Genomic DNA, 27,225 nt, shown 5'->3' on the forward strand with positions numbered 1-27,225 from the left:
TTTGAAGAATTTATGCCTTCTACGAATTCGTTATCAAATATTTTTTGTGAATGACAAATGAATTAGCCTTGGGTTGCATGAAATAAGAGCAAACAGCTTCTTGGGTATAGTGCTTAAATATTATTCTGAGGAACTATATGTTTATTTGCAACAATATAAAAAAACTACCGCATAGAGAGAGTTAAACCAGAGTAGCGGCGACAGTGTTGGCAAATGGTCATACAGGGGATCTGCGTCTGTGTGCCTCATTTAGGGTCTTATTCGATCTGTTCCGGTATATGCTTAAATAGTAACAACTTACACGTGACCTAGCACCTTGCTTAAAACCTACATAATTATGTAATATAATGCAGTGATGTTAACTGCAATTTATCATACCTTACGTCACTTGTCCATTCTTTGTTAAGTATTCACCTTTTGGGCTGGAAGTCAAAGCGCATAAGGTACTTTTGCCAGGTCAAATACAGAATACTGAAGAACAGTTTCTTGTTGACAAAGAAACAAGCAGTGACCTTTTCAGCGGTTGTTGCGAAAGCTGATTGTTGATTATTTTTTATTTCGCATTCAATGCAAAATATTCATTCCAGAAATGCACAATATAAGTGTGATATATTTATTTTATTTATTTTGGCTGAGGGAAACTTACGACCATCCGCAGGTTCACAATCTAAATCAAAAGAGTTCCTATTACAATTACTCGACAACTGTATCTGCACTATAACTGCGACCTGCTGTTAATTGAATATCATTCGAGCAAATGATACAAGGTGTAACGTGAAATGCAAGCATCAACAAGAAGCTTCCAGGGCCAGGCTTATAATCAAAGGAAACACAAGATAAACATAGGTAAAGAGTTGACAGGTTTACTGGATACATGACACACACAGCATCCTTGCTATAACTAATTGCTGAGGCACAGGAGTCCTCAAATGTCATATGCAGTGTTTGTCCTCGCCCACCTTTGTGATCATGTATAGCTCATTAAGAGGATGTCACAAAGAGCCTGACTGATAACAAGCCTACCTAGAAATACGTCCTGATCAGAGACCAACTACTAATGACTGAGTCGGCCTGTCATTTTAAAGGTGTGACTTTTGATCACTGACATCGCCCTCTTTTACCTTGCGATAAGTTTATCTGACACTGTAACAAGAAGCTAGAACTCTCAGCTGCCGAGTGCTACGAACCGTTGTCTATAAAAGGGGGAGTGGGGTTATGTTGTGTTCTTTAATGCAGCTTTCGATGAGTGGATGCTGTCAGTCACATTGGCATGCCAGTTACGTGGAAAGAACAGGGTTGTCCACTGACATTTATGTTCCAAGACAATAATCGCAAGAACAAATCACAAAACGACGTTTAACATCAACCACCAATGAACTAAGAAAGTATATAACGTGCAAAATTTGGACGAAATCATGCAGATTGAAGCAGTTTTCGATGATGATGGAAAGACACAATTAATGTTCAAAATGAATGAGTTAAATCAGTATTCAGATCTTGTACCCTGCCAGTATATCTACAGTATACACACAGTATAAGTTGTAGTATGACCAACAATGGTACTAAAAAGTCATTTATAGTATGTACTTTTAATGCTAATTTTGTTGGGAACTAGATCTGATTTTTAAACAAAAACATTGTCAGTTCTTCGTGTACCATATCTGTTTTTCGAGATGCAGATTGTAACACGGGAATTTCGTGATTGCACATTACATCGCTGTGACACCCTGGGATTAGCCTTCCCAGAAGGGCTAATCGAGAGGGTTTACAAGTGCAATTTATCCTGCGTATGTACATTCAATAAATGGTACTCTCGGTGACTTTTATTTCTTATGATTTATATATATTATTCAAAAATTTTGTAAATAGTTTAATAAATTTAAGTAGTATTATAAAAAGATTTTTCAATATTGATTATATCCGCACATGTTAAAATGCACTGATTAGCCCTCCAGTGACGTGCAATGACAATGTTACGTCACAAATCGACTTTACCGTCATGTTGTAACGTCGAAACGTGAAATTTACGTACTAAATCAGGATGATCAGCTCTCCAATCTAGGAGCGGTCTGCTGGCGGGATGGACAAACCAATGTTGGGAGAGGTCGGAAAATCTGACTAAACTGAAACATAAAACTGTGCTTGAATTGTTTTAGGAAGAACACGTTGTCAACGGTTTATACCACCGAATGAGAGTAATCTTCACACAAACTGAAAATGTAATGCCCTTATGATGACAACTTACGCTTCCCAGTATAAAGCATCAAGCAATATGGAGCCCATTCATTTTAAAATATGTCACCAATATTTTGCATACATTTTGAAGAAAGGGGCTTGTTTTAAGCTGATAATAATTAAATCAGATATATAATATGTATAATGATGCAGATAATTGGTGACATTTAAATAAGTTAGCTTTTCTTAATATGCATAGACAGATGTATAAAAATACAATATTGATGACATTTACGTAGGTCAACTTTTTTTGATGCGCACGCTTTCTGTGTACATTTGTATATGGCACATTTAGTTTAATAAACAAGAAAGCAATGAAAGAGATTCCTAGCTTGGACCAGTTTAGTTGGGGCTAGAAATGCTCTCTGTTGAAAGAGTTTCTTACATTCGATTTATCTTGAATGCACCTACGCAACTCATAGTCAATCAGCATTTTCCTTTCATCTGACAGCATGGGTAGACTCAATATTCGCTTGTCCGCCCGATCGATACAAATGCGACTCCAACTTGTACACAGGGATGAACACAACGGCTTTTGGTACTAAGAGATACCTCCTTAAATCGGCCGGTTTGCTGGTGCAAGTAGGCTTTGAATTACCGGCCTAATGAGTGACTGCCCGATAAATATACCATACTCATCCTGCTAAGACAACATCCAAGCTCTGGCCCGGAAGAGGCACGTGGCTAGACTGACAATGCATAAATAATAGGCCGAATACACCTCTTGACCCACAAGAAACTGCCATGGTCGATGCATTTATTGGTACTATGTCTTAATCGACTTTAATAGTCAGTTGTCCCTTTAACTGGCTGTGTATATGACCCATGTACATGTATCTCTATTTCAGGTCTGAGAAGCCTGCCTAGCTCGCCCCCGGGTTTTGTGGAGGTCAAGATATGCTTGTTGAGGGCGTATTGCATAAACTGAACACAAGCTTAGCTGGCAATGATTGTAAGTGGTTTATGAATAATAAAGATCCTAGTCATTGAAGAGACATTTTCTATGCATTTTGTCGATACGATTATCTTCATTTGCCTGTAAAAAGTGAATATCGTTAATCTCAGAAATCCTCTAACTTGATGATGCTAACTCACAAATATAACCGCTTTGGAGCAATTGGGTTCAAGATTTGTCTCCGAACTGAAGTGTGAAGGAACACTTTTTGGATAATACTGCCACAGAGACAATTTAGGCTGTTGATACACTATAAATTTCTACTCTGTTATTTTGTGTCTAGACAAAATATACCAGAATATTGTTTGCTTTGCACAGAACTGAAAACTTTTTGCCAGGTGTTATTACCCACCCCACTGGAAGTTACCAAGGTAACAAAATGTTATGACTTCAGTTTCACCAACCACAGCTCAAAGAAATGATGGTCATTCTACGTTAATTTTTGATATGTTGTAGAGAAAAGTGTAAGCTTCATGTGGAGGTATGGCATGGTGCCACGCCAAAGTTAGGGATCGTTCTCAGAAATTGTTCAGCCACTTGACGACAAAAAGTGATTAGGTGTCTGTACATATACTGTGTCTTTGTGTGGCAGGGCGAGTACATGCCCCCAAAGTGCTACTGCCCCAGAAGCATCACGCAGAATACACCAGACACGGCAGCCCACATATAGTCAATTTCTTTTGGAGACTCACCTAAATTCAGTAAAATCAGTCATGTTTGCTACAAAAATTGCATTTATCCAGCGACCGGCCCCGTCCGCTTTGGGAGCGGTAGATCCAGGGTCAATCCTGGGTCGAGTCACACCTTAGACTTTAAAAGAGGAATTTGTAGCTTCCTCGCCTGACGCTCAGTATGCCACGACTGGTTGACCCGTATCAATATAATGGTAAGGCGTCTCAGTGAAGCTGCACTAGATAAAAGAATGGTGGAAATCCGTTCTGCAACAAGGAGGCACATTATATACACTCTAAGGATTCCTTGGTCGTCATATGGCTGAAAAATTGTTAAGTACGACGTAAAACCCCAAGTACTCACTCACTCACTTTAGCCAGTGACACGAAACAACACCAGCTTTACGCATTGACGTGTTGAACGTTCATATTACTACAAGGAAAATGCAGTTAGACTACTTTTTCTAATGCATAATGTTAAACTTTATTAAAACTCATTGCCACCAGTGACGTCAGAATTATTCAAAAGCAAGATGCATGGTGGACAATGGGCATGAAGAGTAGTTTCTTTTACATTGGCTGTACCAATAACCGGTTATAACAAACCAGCCTACACTTCTGTCTCTGGGAATTGGCTACATCGCTTTAATTTCTTAATATATATCTCTAAATCCACACCTCGGTGAGCCTTATCATGTACCCATCATATACTACAAGAGACAAAATAAAATTATTTTATTAAGATTGTATCATACTAAAACGTGTAAACAATTTCAAAACAAAGGCAGTGTCAGTACACGGTTTACCGTTAAGTCGATAGCAGTTTAGGTAATTGGCCTCGCCCTCCGTCAAAGCAGGTTGAGCTCCGCCTAATATTCGGCATGCCACTGGTTTTTAATAATTATGACGTCACCCGAGGCAATGGGTTCTTCTCGTCGAAACCGAGCTTATAGAAAAAGTGTTCTAACTTCATTTTATTTGTGATAATATGGACGTTCAACATTAGAGTTTGGGTAGTTACATGTCACTTGTTAAACGCAATTTTGGTAGGGAGTATGACCGATTTTACAGAAAGCTGAATACAGGCGACTCGCTTAAAGATATAGACTATAGTCACATTATGCTTACGTCGGTCCAACCAGTCAGGTTTACTGGCTTTAACCTCTCAGTTCTGAGCACGAAGCGAGGAAGCAACAAGTATCATTTTTAAAGTCTTTGGTATGTCGCGAATCGGGTTTGATCCTGGGTCTCCCGACGTCAAGGCGGACACTTTAACCGTTAGGCCACCGAAACAGTCTCTACACGGTTGAGGTTTGTAAACTTGATCATCACCCATTCGGGGCAGTCTTGTATTTCACAACATGCATCAGGGGTAAGATCATTGAAACCTTATAGCTCCATGTCTATTTGCTTCAGTTTGGAGCTTATTCCATAAACTGGCTATGCACATGCTTACAAAGTAGCAACTTTTACTTTCCTAGCACCATGGCTTAAGCAGATATTGGTGAAAAATGCAGTGGTGTGAATAGCAATATATCTGACAATACTGCTCAAGAATTACTCAAAAGCTTTGTTGTCATCACATTTAATAAAGAATCACATCAACTCAATGGAAATGGACCTGGCCTCCTGGATGCCTAATGAATCATCCCGTTTATGCGGTAATACATTAAAGATCTCCAACGAATGACCCATTAGCATCAAGTTTATTAAGTGAGACGAGAGTGAAACAATTTCGTTTGTTGTAGCCTCCAACGAGAAACAAACGAAAGTTTGGACCAGAGTATAATAAAGTGATACGACTGGGTGAAATCAGCCAGATAATTTTGTCTTGTTTCTCTTTATTTAGAAGGGCACGTGTAGATGTGGGGGTGTAATTTAAGTAAAGATGTGACGTTAGTCATTCGTCATCAGATGCAACAAAACTCTTAGGATGTGCAGGATAAAATATACACCACCCTAAACAATTCAACCGTGCCCAGATTTTTGACATTATTAATGACATAATTAAAACTGAGTAGAGGATAATTTACGAACAGTTTACGAACATGTTTCCCAGACACAGAGGAATAAATATATACAATGTATGCCATAGATAATCTACATTTAAAGTGTATGCCGTAGTTACACAACATTTAAACTGTATGCCGTAGTCACGCCGGGCTTAAACAGTATACCTTAGTTACACAACATTTAAACTGTATGCCATAGTTACTCCAGGCTGAAAGGGTATACCTTCGTTACACAACATTTAAACTGTATGCCATAGTTACTCCAGGCTGAAAGGGTATACCTTCGTTACACAACATTTAAACTGTATGCCATAGTTCCGCCAAGCTTAAACGGTATACCTTCGTTACACAACATGAAACGTGAGCAAAAGAGTGGAAAACAAAGAAATGTCTACTCTGTTGTGTTTGGAAAAGCATAAACGTGAATGAAATCATTCCTTTTCCGTCATCACGTATGTTTCGTATAAATATGTAAATAATATAAAAATTAACATGAAATGTGGAGGCAGCATATATTTCATGAGGTGGCCCTAGTTTTAAAAGCGGGATCTCGAACCATTGTTACATCAAAAATCGATAGCAGACCAACGTCTACAATATTTATGATGTATAAGTTTTTACTGTAACGTTGTGCTGTCTTCAATATGACCTCATTATGATGCAATGGAAAAGGGACGTTTGATGTTAATCATATAGCGTCAGGCTTTTGCTGCTGGCCCTTAGCTGAATATCCATTAATGATTTGCCTAGATTTTTACATTTGAAACATATGGGCATGCCTGCAAAAAATAGTCCCTGGCATCCTTTGCCAGTCTTTGCCTTAAACTATGATTTATATAACAATTATACTTAATATATCCATGTCACTCCAAACCGAGTCAGAACATCTTCACACAGGAAGTACTTTGATGATGCCTCGATGGTGTGATTTATGTTGCCAAACATTTGGGTTATTTGCTTAGTAGCTGTGTGACGCCTTGCTCAAGAAGATTTCACTATTATAAGTCCGGGGGGTTTTTTTTTGGGGGGGGGGGGGGGGGTGACTAGAGTGCCTGGAGCAAACCGGAGTGCCCAGGGTGCACCGAATTGTTCTTGGTATAGTCGGGTATTCGTCATCAAATGATGACGTCTGAAAGTTACGTCATCAGATGATGACGTCTGAAAGTTACGTCATCAGACTCACGTTTAATTTGTGAGATAATTACATTTCTTGACACTGTGCTAGTACAATTTTGGATGATAATGCTTAATTCCTGATAATCAGTACCGTAACACTAGACGTCTGTAGCCTTTACCAAAATCAGATTTTTCATTATCTCGATTTGTTGAAAATGTCTGGTTTTGGGTATGTGACAGACATCATGAGAACCTTTCTCATATATACCCTCTGTATATTCGTGTTTAAAATAGATTTTCTGGTTTATTCACAGGGTGATGTTAACAGGCTTGATGGGAACCTTTCCCAAAACCTTTTAGAAATAACATCACTGAGAATATTAACAATTCCTGCATTTCAGTTAAACATAAATCATGTTAGCACAGTAGTCTTGAGAATTTGAAGTTGACTCCACTGTCACTCTTTGCGTAGCCTTGGTAACAATAACTGGTCGACCACAATGTGGGAAGCCAGCGCTAATATTCGGTTAAGACAAATTTGTTTTCCACCAATATGGTTTACAAGTCAATATGTTACACAACATTCAGTCAAATATAAAATAAATAAATTGAGACATGTCGATAAAATTTTGTGAATGTCCAGTTTGATTACTGGACAGGTTTGACTGTGCATTTATAAATGGCTACTACATGTAAAACATCACTTCATGCTATTGACGGTTTGCTATATATTTCGTGGAAAAGTATTGTTTCAATAGTATATTCGAATAAAAATATCCTTGTAAGAAGATGTCCCTTTAGGTGGCCGGAGTTTTGTATGTATATATGGTATGAGTGTAGTCATGAGTACGACATTGAACAAAGAAATGTGGTTGAGATATAGCCTGAAGAAAGTGTCAAGGTAGTATCGGGAAAGAATGAATAACTGGAATGACTAGTTTCTCGGAGTTTCATAGCTATAAAATGCTTTTGTGAAGGTATATTTTTTCACTGTAACAATTCAAAAAGCTGTGAACAGGGACTTAAGGCGAAGTAAATTTGATTTATTTAATTTTATTTGATTGATGTTAAACGCCGTTCTCAGGAATATTTCACTTAATCGACTGTGGCAAGCATTATGGTGGCAGGAAAGCCGGACAGAGCCCGAAGGGAAACCCACGACCATCCGCAGGTGGGTCATTGCGCCGTGCTGGCGTGCTAATCCCTTGGTCACGGATACCCTTTGGAAGTGAATTAAGTAGCCTTGTGTGGCTTATATATTAGTAATAATTAAGTTCGATGCGTTCGTTTCTCACATTAAACGTCAACGAGTATTCATGCTGGCTCTCCACTCGTTCGTGGGTTTCCTCCCACCATACTGATGGACGCCGTCGAGTAAGTGAAATATTCTTTACATCGGCGTAAAACACAAATCAAATAAATAAATGAATAAGTTTGTTTAGGATTGATATGGTGCGGCGTTGGTCAGCTGATGTTAAAAATATCTGCTCTTGATGTGTAATGTTCCAATAGCCATCCTTACCAATATCGTGTGAAAGCCTTTAAGCAATTCACATCTGGATCTCATTGATCTGTTAGTAAGATGACACGGGATTAAAATTTGTTTAAAGCAGAATTGGAAGTGACCGCTGTGCTTCAGTGAATTCAAATTTTTCGACCTGAGAGAGTGAACCTCACCTTTTAAAAAAAGTGTATTTATAGTTTATTGCTAGCCTGCAAATCACGGAAACACTTCTCAGCAATGTATTTCTTTTATGTTATAGTCACAACGGACATTTCACTTTCCGCTCACAGAGAAGTGCAGAAGATCAACAATCGCTCCAGTTAATCGAACACACGACTGAAATTGAAATTTTCATTTGTGGCATGTACAATCTAGTTAACAGATTATGAATCGGTAGAATGTATTGGTTTTTCTTTGAGATTGAGGCTCTTCGCAATGAACACCATTTCCCTTCTACAAGGCATAAAATCGGTCAAGGGAAATTTGCTATTATTGTAGAATAGCCCAAAATAATTAATTTTTTTTACAAACTTACTGCTCAAAAACTGTAATACAGTTACTAAAATGTATAACTTATGCAAATTTCAGAATCATTTCAACACTATATAGAGTACAGGTGCGAAAACGATATTTTTATTAAAAGAAAATAATTTGAGTTATTGTTGGGAAATATAGAAAATTTGATTTAATTAGCAAGCATGGAGTTTTCGCCAAAAATCGACGTTATTGCCTCTATAATGAAAGGTTGAAAGTACAGGGAATCAATCAATTTTGAGAAAATTCCTGCCGTAACACGCGTTTTATAATGCATTTAGCGTGATTCATAACCTTCTAAGTCAAGGACAATGTGGGAATCATAGCTTGCCTCTGGGCGGTAATAAATCAAATAGCGCAACAACATTGACTGTTGCTCTTCTCTCTACCAGGAAAGAAGTATGACAGTTAGGAGCAAACTTAATGAGGAATGCAATTTCCCCAACCAACACCGAGTGGTCATTTCAGATAGGCGACACCCGCGGACACCGTGCTGCCGTGACGCTTCAATGCACGCCATCAGAGTGTCGATTAGACATGATAGCACATCTAGCACGTATATCCGTGCGGACATCAGATCCCTGCTAGTGTGAACGTTGCATAAAGATTTAGAGAAATCGTATGCGCTTAGTTTATTGATACGGTTTGCCAAAGGTGTATTGTTTTCTTCCATTGGAACGGCTCCGACGATGGGTAATGCGATACCAGATCAAAGCGTACGAATCCATTTGTTTCAGCTTCGTGGCGTTTCTCTTGAATTTTTCTGACCACAATTCCATTTCACAAGTCGAATAATCAATACAAATCGTCATTCTCAGGTAAAAATAACACACTTCATCCTATAGTCATTTCCACTGATTTAAGTGTAAAGATCTTTCTCCGCTATCATCATAAATTACGTGGACGGTTCCTTCTGTTACAATGGCACAAAAGACACGTGTCAATATTTTGGCTGTATACGACTGATGTACTTAAGATAACATTGATATTGCACTGATGGAAACCGTATCCGACTAAAATGGCATTATTGTCGCATTGCCGTTGCATTATAGAGCTGTCAACTGCTTAGGGACAGGGTCTTTGTTATAGACGTTGTTAAACAAAGCGCAGTATTGCAGGAAATGAAAAAATAGCTCTTTTGGGAACGCCGTCAACAAATGTAAAAGCTGGTTCTCAACAATAGGCTATCCAAGACCTTATGTGTAAACGGTAAATGAGCAAATCATGAAAAATAAGAGTACTGTAAATTGCACCTTTTTCTTACACCTTTTAGCAGTGTAATTCGAAGATAAGGTTGACAATTTAAACATTTCCCTGTAAAATAAGGGTTCAGAATCGTTCGTCCAATTCTGTGTATACTTAGATGGTGTACTACCTGATTAGTTGGCCCCTCTGACTGTGAACCTTGCATTATCTAGGCTATTTACTTGAAATATTTTAAACACCACACAAATGCAACTTTCTAATGCAAAAATTAAAAGTAACCCCCCAAACAATATCTATACAACCACTGCAGTCAATTACTCTCTTACCAACAACTCAATACCGTACGTGGAAACTTTACGTGGAAACACGCCGTGTTTTAGTCTCATAAACTTAGGATGCAGCCAGAGATGAAAAGAAAGACGAAAACGTAAATGAATGTTAATGTTGATCCGTGAGTCTCCACAGATCCGGAAACCCACTGAGTAGCAAATTCAATGGAAGTGGAAAAACAGGATATGCTTCTTCACCTGCCACTATAGAATTACATCGGTCCGATTCTTAACTGCAGCTCTTGAAAAATCAGAGAATATGGACGCTGAATACAGTTTTTTGATCGCCCTTGTTGGACGCAGGCAGAATAATTATTCAGCTCCATTTATTCTTCTATCGCAAAGAAGTTGTCTTTCACATACATGGTAAAGCAAAGGAAGGAAAATAAATCTTATTTGAATGCAACTGGAAGATGATTGCCTGATGGTGTGCATCAGTTATTATTTTATACGCCTCTATTTTATCTATTCTGAGGAGTAAAGGAAAATACACATGCTAAAGACGACCATTCAGAAATTACATTTCTCTGCATATACAGAGATAATATCAGTATAAAGACTTAATACCTAATTAAAACTACCTATTTATAACGCAGTTGTCTTACACTGACATCAGTTGTTAATAAAACGTTTACCCGCAGAAACGCACTTTTCTCCCCAGTTTTGTGTTATCTGTCGTGAATTGTCGTTTACAAGAAAGTATATGCTCAAACTCATGTTGTCAATAGGGCAAAGGCCGTACTTCAATAAGGAAGCCAGGACGTGAGGAAAGTTGTTTTAAGATGTGATCATTTCACACATGGCTGTGTTTGCTGAGAACAAACAATCTCAGATATAGACCAGGCCAGAAGCTAGGGGGTGTTGACCGAACAAGTTCATTTGGCAGACACATACTTTTTTTTTACTCAAGTTACTTTTTGCCTCCAGGAAACGATATGAAATCACGGGTCCATAAGTTACATTATGTCAAATCTCATAAAAACCTGACCCACCAAGGCGGCGAGCTAATGTCAATCTTTACCGCATCGAGCGCATAACGTAGGGGTAGTGATCTGATGACGTGTAAACATGTGCGAAGCCTGGAAAGGCTAAAGGAACAAGATGAAAGCGTAAAGCTTCACGAAATCCTGACCACAACGAGAACCATTTCAGGGACGAATGTTTAGATGCGTCGTATACACTTTAAAACAAGTTCAGCTAACTATATAAACTCACACAACGTTACAAGAAAAGTGAAGATTTGGATAAAAGAGCTTTTTATCTGGTAGTTGCAAAACACGAGAACAAAATAGGTATCTGTACTCACCTATGCAAATTTTAGAGGTCGTCATCCTTGAAGAGGTAAGATACGGAGTTTCACGGAAGGTAAAAAGAAGAGCGATTCCTCCTGCTTTGGGCCGTCTACGTCTCCCTTCTACCGCTTAGTGCTAGTTTCTTTTTTAGGTCAATGGTTGAATGGTTCCGTGGGATAGATCATTCAGGAGTATAATGCCATGGCTAATTTAGGGAGAGTAAGAGATCTCAGAATACAAAATGTCTCCCCGAGCAAAAAAAAGTTTCTTTACAATACGAAATTCCGTAAACCGTTATCTTCTTCCAAAATCTTTTAGTTGATGATCCTCAGGGTATTTCCCCAAAAAAGTTTGGACGTTAGAAGGCAGGTGGATGCGAGGAATGGCTGTAAAAGTTCCTGAGATCAGAGGGTTGGTACGGTGTTGCTAGCTGGTCCCTCTGTTTGAAAAGAACCCGGGCGTATTCTGAGCGGACGTCTGGGCGTGACAGTGGAGCACGCTTGCGTGTCGGGTTGCCTATCGAACAACAACTTGGGTATGTCAACGTGTTTAACAGCCAAGCTAAATGCTCCTCTCTCTACAGTGGCTGTAGTATGTAATCGATGAAGGCTTGTGCTTGATCAGCGAGCACCCTTCCCAAGTCGATAATGCCTTCATTGAACGTCAGGTGTGTCGATCTAGATGGCTTATCGCTGGTTTTATCTCTGACGAAAAGTACTGCCATACGAACTACTAGTGGCCAACTCCCAAAACTGGTTGGATTCAGTTTTAATGAAGCGGTAAAATCATTTCAAACCCCGATTTACACTACAACCACAGACCGTTTAAACAAAATGATCACTTTCAACTCTGTTAGTTTCATTCGTATGCTTCTAAACTGGTTTAGCCATCTTCAGACATTGTCCAATGATTGCAACAGTTTTAGTGGAATGCTATCGAGATAGGGATTTTGTTTTGATGCTTGGCTTTTTCCATAACCCGTTTGGTTTTCAACACACTGAATATGATAATAAAATAAGTAGATGCTACCAGACATATATAGTATGATGTGAAAAAGTGAAAGCGTTTGTTCCATTAATCCGTCGAGTTAAAGAGCTTGTCCCAGCGTATGTATGAACGTTTGTAAAATCTGTTTTCCGACAAATAAATAGCATCAAACCATTGTTTTTACACTTTTTTAGTCAATGGTAATCCATGGCTTGATTGAAATCTAGACTGATACAAGGGTACGCTGTTATATCCGCGTTTCAGAAATACGTGGTGTTATCTATCTCATAATGCCACCCTGTCAGGATAATCTCTCCTGACTGCACCAGTAAGTATTTTGCTATACCTCGACCTATGCACACTACAGATTACACCGATAACATCACATAAATACATTGAGAACTCTCAAATTCCAAGTTCATCCGTAACAAAGTTTTGCTCAGTCAAACTGTAAAAGCAGATTTAATATTGTAAGGCAACAGGTTCAGTCATCATGAGTTCAGATATTTCCTGTCTTGAACTGATATAAAATGTCCCAGATTTCCCAATGTCAAGCAGAGCCTTTCATTTGCCTGACAGTAATCATCTAAATACGGGGTCCATTGATAGGTTGCTGGGGCGGAGTTTTCTCCGGGACATAAGCCCGTATTCCTAGTTGCTTCATTTAGTAGGTCACCTCATGTAAGGCCCTGACTGTAACGGGTGGGCCATTCCAAGGTGGACTTCGCTCTTGTAATTGTCCTCTATAAATTAATACTTTACCGTTTCCGGAACCATGTCAATGGGACATTCTTCCACAGGTTTGCCCGAAGGAAAACCAATTCCTATCAAACGAGCAACCGGTCGGGTTAAAAAAGACTACAAATCCTTTCAGACAGTCTGTGACGTCCATGCCATTTAAATGTCCCTCAAGTATAGCAATGTCCCATCGCGAATGACTATGATTCACTCGCCACAACTGCAATTCCCTCGAGGTCAGCGCGGAAGTTTAGATCCACAATCACAGTTGATGTTGTTGTAGGGTGTATTCTAAATTCAGAAGCTCAGTGTCCCTTTAGTCGACCGGAAGGCTGGACTGGCCCCAACTTGGTGTGAACACATAGTGTCAGAAACAGTTTTTATACTGACTGACCGAAGATACCACCATTCGCACAATCACAGTGTGCGGCTCTTTCAAGCACACAGACCTTTGCACAGAGAAAATTACAACATATCACAGCTCTAATATGGGTTAATTAAAGCGATGCTATTAGCAAATGCCAAATGTACTAAATTAATTACCAAATACTAACTTTCTCCCAGATCTGATATTTTGCCCTGCTGCCAAGTCAACGTTGTGTATTGATTAATTATGGTTGATTGTGTACGGAGGCCGTGGGTGGTATAATATAAACTCCTATGGACATTGTAATTTACTGGACAAGTGTAGAAGAGATCTAGATTGCGTTGTCAAGCAGCATCAAATCCAAAATCTGCTGGTTACCGCTGGACATATATTCACGTGTGATTCCCCAAAACAGTCGCTACGGCTAACTCGCCTTGTGAGCCAGGATTGTCTGAGAAGTCACCTCGGGGTACATATAACGAAAGCAGGCAGGCACAAAACGATGGGACTAATTAAAGCTAATCTCTAAACATTGACATTCTTTACACAAAGTATCAGGCTAGTTTAAGGAAGTCTCTGACTGGTGTTGAATTGATTCTTGGCGATGCCTGACAATCGACTGGCCAGAGCACCAATGCTTAAGTTCTACGGGTTTCAGGCAAACCCATGGGAACAAGTGCCGTCGACTGCCACCGGCCTGACCCACATCTGGAAGATTACTGTATACCGGGCCAGTTAAATATTCCTCATCGTGCTTCCGAATACTGAAATGTGCGTTACATCTGCCCCATTGTGGCAGGGTATCAGGATGATCCGAACATTTCAATGCACAAAGATTAACGATTATGTGTTACACTATTTGTAAGATTGGTGTCAAAGTTGGGGTTGACTCATTATGCATGACGTTTTTCTCATTCTTTTTGTGCGCTTGACTTGCTTTACCTGCCGTATGGTTGAGACTAACAACTTGTGAAGAGCCAGCGAGGGAAGGGCTTGGGTGGAGTGTACATGCATCGTGTTGAATTAGATCGTCACATTGACTATATAAAGGGTTGCTATGAGATTCTGATACTATAAAATTCGTATTCTGATTAGCGGCTACTCATGGACTAGAATGCCACGCGATCTGGATATTGATTAAATTTCACTGAAATCTGGTGACTGTTTCTATTTACATGAATCCGTAAAAAGTTTTACATTACATATTTTCCTATTTTTTGTGTTTTGAGTTCAGATTAGTTCGGAAGCTCGTCATGCGATTAATAGCCTTATTATAGTTAACATAGACTAATGTCTGTTTGACTAAATTATACAGCATTATGTGCTAAACGAACTGAAAGATATTTGATTGTATAAGACAACCACACGCAATATATTACGCACCGATGTGAAACAAATTGGACCTGTTGCAGTCGTCACAACCATGACTTGTTAGCTTCGATAATCTTTATGTTATCTGAAATGCGTCTCAGTCTCCGATATCCAGGGAATCCACGAATGAGTCTGCGGTGAGTAACTGAGTAGCTACACCAGGTCTCATGTCAATATTTCTAATCGTTATAGCTGTAACTTGAGAATTGCCGTCGCTATAGCACGAGGATATCGTCAATAGGAAAGATATTTTCCAATTAAATACTTTTGTCGAAATCAGAATCTGGAATGACATATTGCTAGAAACAAAAAAAGTGCCAGCTCCCGTGGGAAGAACCCGGTTACTTAAAACAAATTTTTATATGTTGTCAAAAAATTTTAAAACAGATTATGGGTTTTAGCCAGATATCAAGGTTTCCATTTTTGGAGGCTAGTTTTTCCTAGTTGCTCTGTCTGACGACCAGAAGAAAAGTGAGTGTTGTTGTTTTGTATACTCTAAAAATAGTGGGCGTGATTTGAAGGGGTGGGGGTGTTGATTTGGGGCGGCTAATAAACAAAAATGTAATCATATACTGCTTGTGGCTCGATATATTGATATGTAAACAACACAATTAGTAACCGAAGAGGACACATGCGTCAAGTACCTAGGTGAAAATCAATTAATGTTTTTGCTAAATTGTTGTGAAAAATGTCTGACAGTATTGACCCTGGTAGATAATTGTTTTTCCTTCATTACTTTGTCATAGCATATGTCGTTGTTGCTCCATTCATACAAACAAATGATTTTTTATGCCAAATTTGGTTCTGAGTGGTCTTTTGTCGAAAACTATGCAGCGCCATTGACAACCATTAGCAGCTTGACTTAGAAACGGTTGGCTATTCTTTGATATTCATCTTTTCTTATAGTTCCTATTTCGTGCGGTCTATCTGAAGTAGCCAGGAAGCAATGTCACTCCGTTTGATAACAAATTGATAACAATTGATAACAAATATACATTTTATTTGCAGTAAACATACACTACTTCTGGGTGAAGTTATATGTACAAATTTTACAGGCACCAAATTGCAGAACAAATTGTCAGTTCCTACGTAGATAGACAGGTGACCTTTACAGTCATTTGATAACCTTATATATGATGGCCATCATTTATCCGATTTTCTCATAAATTCTAAACAGACAAATACGCTCTTTCTATAAACAGCTTGATCCTGTTCTCAGATAATATCTATATGTTTATATTCATAAGTACGCGCAGTGTGTAATATTCATTATCTCTGTTTTATGATGATGTTAGATAAAAGAACATTTAATCGCACGGCCAAAACTCGTTTGAAAGTCTAGCACACAAAGGGCAGAATCTGAGATTTGTTCTTAACATTTCTTGGCTAAAAATAGCTTTCCCAAGGATAGTCATTACAAGTTAGATCGACTTTGCATGTACGGATTTAGAAGACGGAGTAGTTTATTAAGCTGACCTATCAATGGTCAGCGCTGATTACACGGCTTCTTGTCCCAGATAAAGGATGTAGTCCTGGTGGTCAGTAGGTAAGGCTTTGTGGACACAAGGTGTCTGTCTGTCAGAGTATCCCAGAATTTAGATTACAAGGGGTCGGGCGAATTGGAAACAAAAATCGAAGACAACAGTGAGAATCTATATGGACCCCCAAATACGGCAAAAAAAAAATACCATTTAAGCATTTACATAAACAGTTAGAATAAAAGCCTAACTCTCGTCGGTGCTTTGGTTTTACTCCCTGTGCTTTAAATCTATCATTATATCGTGAAGGAACTGTCATTCACGGTTTCAGCTTTTCTGGCATCACCGGAAAGCACTATCCTGTGACAGTAGATATATCCTACAGCAGGGCTTACAAACAAAGCGTTTCTCCCACCTTAATGCTGGCCGCCGTTGTATAAGTAAAATATTACTGAGTACGGCGTAAAACTCCAACGTAATGAAATAAATACCAACAAAGTCATAACATGTGTCATTACGTATTAAATGGGAGGAGAACACTATATTTCACTAATTCTCAACCAGTGCTTAATTGAAATTTTTAAAAATGCATTTTTTTTTTAAACTTAATTCTGTTTGAACCATGCTGGTATGCTGCCTGCAAGTTGATTTAACTTGAGGATTTATATGACAAGATGCTGGGTTTCACCGATCAAATATGATCATTTGCCAACTGTTGCACTGTCGTCGCTTCTCCGATTTTAATCTTCATACTACAGTCTTTTATACTGTATAGTCGTTTTCAACGTTTTGTTTTCACGATATCTAAAAGGAATATATGTATCCCTGTATAGAGCAGATTACTGTTAATGTCACACAATTGATGCATGCTGTGGACAGCATGCCATACAGAAGCAGGCCATCAATTTCAGTCATGCAGGGGAAATTTGTAAGCACAAAACACAAATGAAATATGTATGCTTACACATCCCGTAATTCCTCACAACATATTGCTGGCCGTCGTTGTAAAGGTGAAATATTCACCTAATAAAAGACAAATCAAGTAAATAAATGCAGCCCTGCGAAGTTGTAACTTTTGTTATGTATCATGAGATGAAATGAGTTCAGAATTATTTTAAGATCACGGGAAAGCACAGGGGATCACTGTGTTACCGTAGTGGATAGAGTGTACCCAGTGAATGGTGGGAAGATGGGGGATCCCTAAAGTGTGCCCAGTAAGTTCTGAGGAGGTAGGGGATCCCTATGTTTCCCTAGCGGACAGAGACAAGACACTGTGTTCATTCAACACAAGATAGAGTTGTTCAAATATGACACAAGACTTTTGTTGAAAAGAACACATTTGTGTGTATAAAACACCATGAGTAGCCGCTAATCAGAAAGTTTTTTTGTGTGTACCTGAGAAGACACACCAAAAATCTTGAGATAACACCAAATAGTGTTCAGCACAGATGCTTAAAGCCTACAATAATGTTTGAATGTCTGTCTAAACAAGATAAACACTACCCGTCTAAGAATCTGATGAAATTAGCACAGTTCTGAATCAAGGCAGGTAGCATGCGTTGGGATTATGATCTGCTGAACATTTTTGTGAGCGATTGCACGATGATTTTAACGCCATTATCTCATTTTATCAACATTGATCCGTTAATAGACTCCATTAGGATCATTAATCTTTTAAAGTAGCAGCTGTGATGATCTCTAAACGAAAACCTGTCCCCTATAGAAGACACGTACACAGGGGTGTGCGGAAGTGCAATATAAATCCACGCCGTCTTAGTCGGTTGGTCTAAGGTAAATATCTGTTATAAATAAATAATTTTTTTTTACCCACAACACAACCTTTCTTATGATAATTTTTCAGCTGCGTTATTCGTTTTTGAGCCATACAGCATATTTTTAGCAATAGTTAGACAAAGCTCGTGGCTACCTTTAGTAAAGCACAAATAATTAAACACGTAATGTAATAGTGATGCGTGGCCTTGATCTCCGGGATCGACACGATCTATCCTGGCCAGTCTGAAGGCTTCGCTGTCTCACATTGTGTGTAGATAGGTTCCCACTGGGTGTTGCACGGACGTTTGAACAGAAACATGCAAACGACTGTATAACCATGGAAGCAAAGTATTATCCTGTGGTTTCAGAAATACATCCTGATTTTCGAAACAACTCGTTCTCACATAATGCATCATCTTTGGCTAAGACAAGCTCATTGTCCCGAACCCGTACCGACAAATAAAAGCTGCGCTAAAATTATAGGAAAGGGTAAGGTGACTTTACAATCATTTTATAATCATTAAAAAACAAATTAAATATGGCCTAGACCTGATATTATACACAATTATGTGTGGCAATTTAATGCAATACACAAATTGCAATAATAACTACAAAATACCAAACATAAACATTGATAAGCGCTAGGTGAATTACTTTTTTCGTATATAAGGTAAGGTTAATTTTTCTATAAACACAAATCACAAAAGACTAAAGGGAATAACACCTCCGGGTAACTGTAAAAATATTCATATTTTTATCCTCACTGTCCCTGCTATCAGCGAAACGCTCTCCTTGAAATGTGCTTAATTTTAGCTATAACGGACCTCCATTCTAATGAAGATGTCAGAAAATAAATGAAGACGTTGTTAATTCTTTAACGGCTTCCTATTTGTATTAATATTGCAAGTTAATCAGGTAATACTGTTACGAGGTGTTGAGACGACATTTTGCCCCGGAAATGCCGCCTATTTACCTTCTTGAAAAGAACGAAAACACAAGAGGAATAGAATCAATTATAGAACGCAAATTAATAAACTGATAAAGGTAAAGGAATAAACAAAATGAAAACAAAAACAAAATTAGATCTTGTAAATAATCTGTAAACTGTCTAGACAAATTCAAATTCCATGTGCGCTTCAAACTACTCGCCCCTTAACACAATAATGTGTCTGCCCGAAAGGATCGACTAAGGCTTAACACTTAACACGATTTTTCATGATTTCTCACTGTAAGCAAAATCAAAATGTAAAGCTTCATCTGCATACATGGTGCTAGAGGGTTTAGTGCTGAACTGTTGTGTTATTTATTTGATTGGTGTTTCACGCCGTGATCAAGAACATTTCACTTTTACGACCGCCGTCAACATAATGATGGAAAGGAAACCCACGATCATCCGCAGTCTGCTGATGGGCCCTCCTACATTTACGATAGAAGAGGAAGCCAGCATGACTTGAACTCTTAGCCACCACTTTGGTGAGAAGTTCCTGGTTAATTTCGCCGTGCTGACAGGCTTCCTTCAACTAGAGATGTATAGGTGCAGGTGAATAGACATGGATGATAAATTACATATTCACAAATAAGAGTATAAGAAATCCTTCAATGGGTAAAAAGAAGCAAAATTGCACGACTTAGACTGAGGCGATTTACACGCGCTGCGCATCACTTGCTTTATTTATTTCATTGATGGTTTACTGTGGCGCTTTTATTTGAAGAGATTGATATGGAAATAAGGAAGAAATATATGGATTTCCCCAGATAAGATAATCTATGGATAAATGAAAGGAAAGTATGAGACACCCAGGATTTTAATATATGGAACTAGATAGTACATCGTCGCACAGGTCGATGGTCAACCTGCTCACACTGACAGATCTCCTGCGCAATGACGCAAGGGCTTCCCCTGTACGCGCTTGGAGTTGTTATGTAACAGTTGTAGCGCATGGAATAGCAGATGGAAGCTAAGATATTCGTGGCTACACCGTTAAATGCATAGGGTAAAATCCTTTTCTGTCTAATGCTGGTAATTCGAAATAATTATAAAGTCAATATATGACCGTGTTTTTAATAGACATTTATGGCGAGGCAAAAACAGATAAACAGGTGCTCCCTTTTTCAATGTAATTGTACGACATGCTGTTAGCTGAAGTCAATTGCGCTGGGCTTTCATTCGAAGAATATTGTTGTAATCTGTACAGATTACAATAAATATATTTAAACTTATTTAACGTATAGCTTAGCAATATATGAAGATATTTTTAAAAAAATCTCTTATGTGGTTCAAATCAACACTCCCCCCCCCCCACACACACACACACGTCCATCTCCATTACATCGCTTTGTTGAGCACTAAAATGAAAGTATGGAAGTATTGCAGTCGAACTCATTATCCTATTCAACACAACCGTTTAAAGGCACGCATGCTACCAGTGGACCAATGCGAACAATTCGTTACAATTTCTGAAATAGTATGGTGAATGTACAGTTCTTCTGAACTTACAAATTATTTTTTTTTGTTTCTTGTTTCGATTTTTAAAATATGATTGCATGAAGAAACAAAACACTTTGACACCAAATGTATGGGAATGATTTTGGTTCACGTAAGCTTATTTTTATTGTGAAGCAAATTGCCTCAGGAAAATGCCTTAAAATAGCCTTATCTGCTTTTGACCTTGCTTTTGACCCTGCTTTTGTCTTTTGACAAGACAAAAACGTTTAAAGCATCACTCCAGTATTTCACGCACATTTTCCTTAGTAAATGTATTTTGTATTCAAGTAAGTTTTACTTGATTTTCTGCTTAAAAATTACACATCACTGCTACCCCAAAGTGGAATGATTTCCTATCTGGTTACAAGAGTTCTTTTGGTTAACATAGTTATTAAAGCCGAACCACCTGGTGATTCTGTCATCTTTCACAATGCTCTACAGACATTGCACATCGGTTACTTGACTTCGTAATACAGCTTAGAATGTCTGGTGGCACTACAAAAACTTCTGGTAAAGGTATCCTTAATGAACTCATCATTTCTATATATACCTAAACTCAAAACGAAACGTTCTCCTTTCCATCGCGAGACGACATCTCAGGGCTTCTGCTGTTCACAGTAGTAAGATCAAGGGTATCCGATCACCTGTAGAAGTAATTCTGTACTGAGGGGTTTGGAGCAGACGGGTTTCTTTCCAAAATGTTGTCAATGTCAAGTTAGTGCCTCTAATATCGACATCTGAAACTGAAACCTTTGATGTAAGGGCTATGTATATTAATTGTTACCCGTTCAGTTCAGCACCCTTAGATCTGTGTATATGACCTAAACATGTATACCTGTCAGTGTAGAAGACTGATCTCTTTTCTTCTACAGTAAACGTAATTTAACTTTGTTGACATATTTTGCTTTACACTTCAGTGCAATTGCCCATCATGCTATCCGCCGTCGTATAAGTGAAATATAAGGCATACCACACTTTAAAATAAATAAATAAATAAATAAATAAACAAATAAATAAACAAATAAATAAATAAAGAAATAAATAAAGAAAATTGCTTTGATTCATAAATAATATGATGGTTAAATGCTTGTAATAGACATGTGAAGGGGAATGTAGAAGAATGTTGCTAAATGGACGCACTTTCAACGAAAGATGAATAGTATCAATTCACCCGCAACCCGCTATGATTCCTCTTTAACAAAGGTTTCAATGTTATTGTTTGTCAAAGGTGATAACAACACAGCATTTTGAGGAAATCTAGACTAGTGACGCCTAATAAATTGCAGTTATAACAAGGTAGTAAACGATAAACAAAAGTAAATATAACACATTCTTGTATACTTATTTTGAATGTGAAAGGCATAACAGCTATAGTGATATTGAGGTTGAAATCCTCAATGGAGCCTGTCTTATCACAGTGTTCATTTATTTATTTGATAGGTGTTTTGCTTAGTACGCAAGAATATTTCGATTATTTTGCGCATTACCGTGTTCAAAACCAAGCATTACTGCCAGGTGTGAAGCCTAGGTTAAGAATAACACTGAAACAACCGCTGCTGCTCATTCTAAGACCTTTCTTGTTGGACTGCTTGAGATAACTGTATGTGGTATTATATGAAAGTCATTAGAAGCGTGTCTAGGAAGGTATAACATAAGCACCATACTCTTGTCCAGTTCTGGTCATTCAAGGCACCCAGGAACACCGCAGTGAGAACAATGCAATGCTTTTGAAGTAGAAAACCCTCACAAATGGTCGGTCACGTTTGTCATATTGCCACTTGCGTGTACATTTACAGCCCATCTCATTGTTGATTAAACAAGCTATTGACGTTATGAAATGCCAGATGTGACGAAATCAGCATGACAGAGAGACGTGTCGATCCCGTACAGTAGACAAGCCAACATTGATTTTTATAGCATTAAAAATCGAGCTCTTGAAATCTTCCGACATTACCTGACCATTGATTGAAACTGAACTAACTCTGGAGTTCACAGAACTAAATACTGTTTGATGTTGTGTAATTGGCGTTTTATTGCTGAGCCGATATTGTATGGTGTGCTTATGGAAACGTTTTGTTAGTAAAGCTGTGTGTTGTCCTGAAGGGAAAAATGTCACACCACTCGTACTTTTACGCCATGCTAAATTCCAACAAAGGTACAAAAATACACGTTTTTATTCAGTGTTCCTGTGTAGACAATTACCTTTATAATCGAGACTCCTGATAAATGTTATTGGCACAAAGTGCACAAATAACCATAAAACCAAACCGTCTTGATATCGTTAAAAAGGCACTCGAAGTATTTTAATGATCACACATAATCTATGCAAGACTAAAACTTCGCAAACATGAGTTTTTAGCGACATGACGTGGACACAATCCACACTGACACTGACATATATTGGATTTCCAACACTGAAACAAGAATCTCTAAATCCGTTAAAATACTGGCTTAAATGAGACTTGAACTCATGTCTAGCATGCCAGCTCTATCAGCTGAACTATACCAAACCAGACGGGAACGGATCGCTTCTTTGAATTTCACTCAGTGCAGCGAATAATTAGTCTCATATTAAGCACGTAAACCTTGCTACTCGATGGTATACATAGTTAAACTGTGTTGTTTTTTTGTGTGTGTGTGTACTGCTTAGTCATGTCGTGGTTTTACCTGGCATTAAAAGCAATTGTTTTATCTTGCTTTGTGGTGCAATAAATTCAGCTGAAATCAGACTTCATGAATTTAAATCACTATGCAGCCACCTAACAATTTCATTTCTTTAGGGATTAAGACCTAGTGCCTGGGGTGCAATTTCAATCTCGGCTTTGGACAAAAAATTTCAAGACTGCTTCGCTGTTATGGTCCCTTTGTGTCACGATGGGATCAAGCATATGCCTGCCGTCAACCAAAAAGAACCCTCCCGGTTCAATAATCACAGGGCCAATTGGTGAATTGGTGAGCACTCTTCGATGATTGGAGGATGGGGGGGGGGGGGGGGGGGAGTTAGCCTTTACTTGGTCCTGCCTTGCCATGAGGAAAGCTGTTAAATTTTTGGGGTACTGATCTTACTCAGCCGTTGGGCGAAGACTACCAGACTATGTAACTAACAAGAATACGTCAGTTAAGAAAATTATCGAAAACATAGTTGAAGCGCAATGATGTTACTAAGTATATTTATATAACTTGCAGAATTACCATCTGTCATGTTTCAGTAGTTGTTCGATTTTCTAATTCGTCTAAAACATGTAACATATCTCTTTGGTCTTGTAATTACGTTGTAATTAACCTTGCAGTTGGGTTTTATTCAGGATAGCTCGATCACACCCTAACGTCTGCTTTATTAGGTATAATTAGATTTTATAGAAAATGCTGTCAAAGGAGAACGGTTTTGTTTAAAAGCATATAACAGAATGACTAGAATATGAAAGTAAATGTAACCATAATCAAAACTGATGCGAGAAAATGACAACTTTTTAGTTATTTTCATTGACCATAGTAAAATTTCAGTCTTCTTTGCGATAGTGTAACATCGTGAAAAACTCATTGTTGTCCCTAGTGTTTTCAATTCTACATCAATGTGTAACATTTACATGAACAGTTAATTAAGGTAAATTGACAATAGGTCGAATTTACGTGTTACCGTTTGTCAGTTATCGAACTGTCCTCGCTCCCCTTGATTAACTGACTATGCTGTATTTTTCATGTTATTTTCATGCACTTTTATCTTAGGCAGAATCCTGAAGTCATCATTGAGTTCTGGAATAACTTACCATACTCTTTTATCACTTAACATATCTACACATACAACACTTAATGTTCCTATGTTGTAGCAACAAATCAATATTATGTACTGTCAGTTACAGTTTCCTTCTATTCTGACCACAATATTCACGTTTAACTGAGGGACGATGTATTTAATTAAAAGGTTACCACAACAATTTTACATGAGACATAACTTTGAAACTTGATTTTAAAAACATATTCGTCAAGACCTTATCTCCGATTGAGCTCAGACCTTCCAGTCTTAGCAGTTATTAGTTTTCAGTTTATGTTTCCATATCTAAGGCCATATATTCTAGGACAGCCAAATCTTAACCGACGTAATATTAGCATGAGCTAAACCTGTACCAGCTACAAAATTTCACGGGCAGACCGCTAGAGTTTGACTGCTGGCTGCTGACTAGTCGTTTTCCTTTAAGGGCTGAATGGATACGGGTTGCTTTGAGTAGAACAGTGCATGAGAATGTCCCTGGTGACGTACAGCTTAGATATAGGTTGACTCACTCCCACTACTCCTCCATCTTATCAATACAGAATAAATGCAGCCTGAATCCAGTTGTAATGAGAGGATGGCAATGTTGTGTTGACATGGTTCCACGGGCCTCCAGTGCTGCTCCCAAGGCTGTGTCCTGTGCCGGAGAAAGCCCATTAGGCCAAATCTCTTCTACAGAAACTAGTAATACATCAGAGAAATGCAGCGATTCAGTCCCATTAAGTGTTCATGTAAAATGAAATCACTCTCCCCCCATGCAAGTTTGATAGTAAAGAAGGCATTTCTTTAAATATAAAGAAATGACATTGGTGAGAATTTAAAAATCATGTTATACTACCCCATATAAAATTTCGATGTTGAACTATGAAAAAAGCCAAATAAATTCATTAGTCAGACATGTAGAGCGCACAATTCTTGGGAGAAGAAGCATTTCCACGTAGCCTGTCCCGAGGTGGCATTTATGTCAGAATTGTATTCAGGACACAGTCATCCTGAACATCTCTGGCTTTGAATCAGATTTTGCTTTTCAGTGCAAAAAGCGGTTTTTATATAGTGAAGAGGGTTTATGCCCACCGTTTCTAGTATATAGCTTTATTTAATCGCGAAACACTTGTGTCGTGCATGCTTCTGACATAAGTTTATTATTTGAAACTAGAGGAGAAATATGAAGAATGGTATTTGTCACTGTGTGATATGCCACATGCTGTTGTACTTTTGGTATATACTAATTTTATGTTTGGTCTAAATATCAAAGTTGCTCAGGTACATCTTTTGCATAAATAATAGAGGGATTATTGCAAAGTGAAGTTTGTATAACGCCAACGCCGTTCTCTTCGGGGGTTTTTTGTCACTAAAACAATGTGTATGGTCCTCAAAGTCCACCATGTTGTATTCCCTCGAACGAATTTGTAAGCACAAGACCTTCTCCTGTTACCAGTTTCTGGAAAGGCCATGTGGCAAGAAATTAAAACACAAATTACACGTTACGTCAATGTACGCCTCAATATTGTCCTGTCTCTGGTGGTGTCTGAGCCTTATTGGAAATGAGCGGTATACAGAGACCATATAGACGTTTATGTCACTTGCTTTTCACGGCAATGGTGTTTTCTTCGGACACTCCGGTTTAGCCCACACATATTGCGCGCATGGAATTGGCTATATACACTTTACGCATTGCATGAATGCACGGCAATACCAGCACATTTCTCATGCAGACTACATACATAGTCCTGTTCATATTCATTATGACGAAGCCAATAAATTCCCGTAGCCAACCCCGGGCAAATAGTTTCAAACATACACTTGATATATTGTCCATGATCTTGATAATATGTGCACACGTGGGAGGATCAAAGTTTCTTGTCCCTTAGACTAAATATTCTGTAGATGTTATTAATATGGGCTTACTCGTCCAGTTTTATGCCCACGTGATTTATAATGTTAATGAAGGGTCTCCCAGCCAAGCAGTACAGAACGCATGTGCGCATGATCGGACAGCGAAGTAATATTCCGACGAAATGGTGAGCGCGAAGTGGTTGGAAATAAATGAAATGTGTTTAGGTGACGTTGAGTGAAGAAATGTTCGATTGGATCGAGGCGATAATGAAGGGTGCTGTAGTGGTGGCGTGGCTATCATCAGCGTGAGATCAGGCGTCCTGTGCCTGGTTGAGTCCCCACAGCTTTATCTACCGAATGATGGATTCATTTGTCCAGGAATCTAGCGTCTTTGATCGGTGGTGGGTCGCTCAAGGGCTTACCTTCCCGCTCCCTCGACCAACCAGGCGAACTGAATTAGGCCTTCCGTGCTTATTAAAGTGAATACAATTAAATGGAACTCGCCGGCGGTGGCATAACTAAACAACGCCTTAAATATTTTCTGACAGGCGTGTTAGAGTGATCATG

The 27,225-nt window shown here is 38.5% G+C and overlaps 1 long non-coding RNA gene across 1 annotated transcript in view; it reads right to left on the bottom strand.

The window, feature by feature from the left end:
- The window catches only part of LOC135461444 (uncharacterized), a 28,496-nt gene extending 14,607 nt beyond the window's left edge, over nt 1–13,889 (bottom strand). Inside the window, exon 1 of the long non-coding RNA XR_010443358.1 lies at nt 11,869–13,889. This is a non-coding gene — a long non-coding RNA (uncharacterized LOC135461444). The remainder of the gene's footprint in view (nt 1–11,868) is intronic.
- Between the last annotated feature and the right edge of the window lie 13,336 nt (nt 13,890–27,225).

This window comes from Liolophura sinensis, chromosome 1 (assembly GCF_032854445.1).
Source record: "Liolophura sinensis isolate JHLJ2023 chromosome 1, CUHK_Ljap_v2, whole genome shotgun sequence".
NCBI classification, from domain to species: domain Eukaryota; kingdom Metazoa; phylum Mollusca; class Polyplacophora; order Chitonida; family Chitonidae; genus Liolophura; species Liolophura sinensis.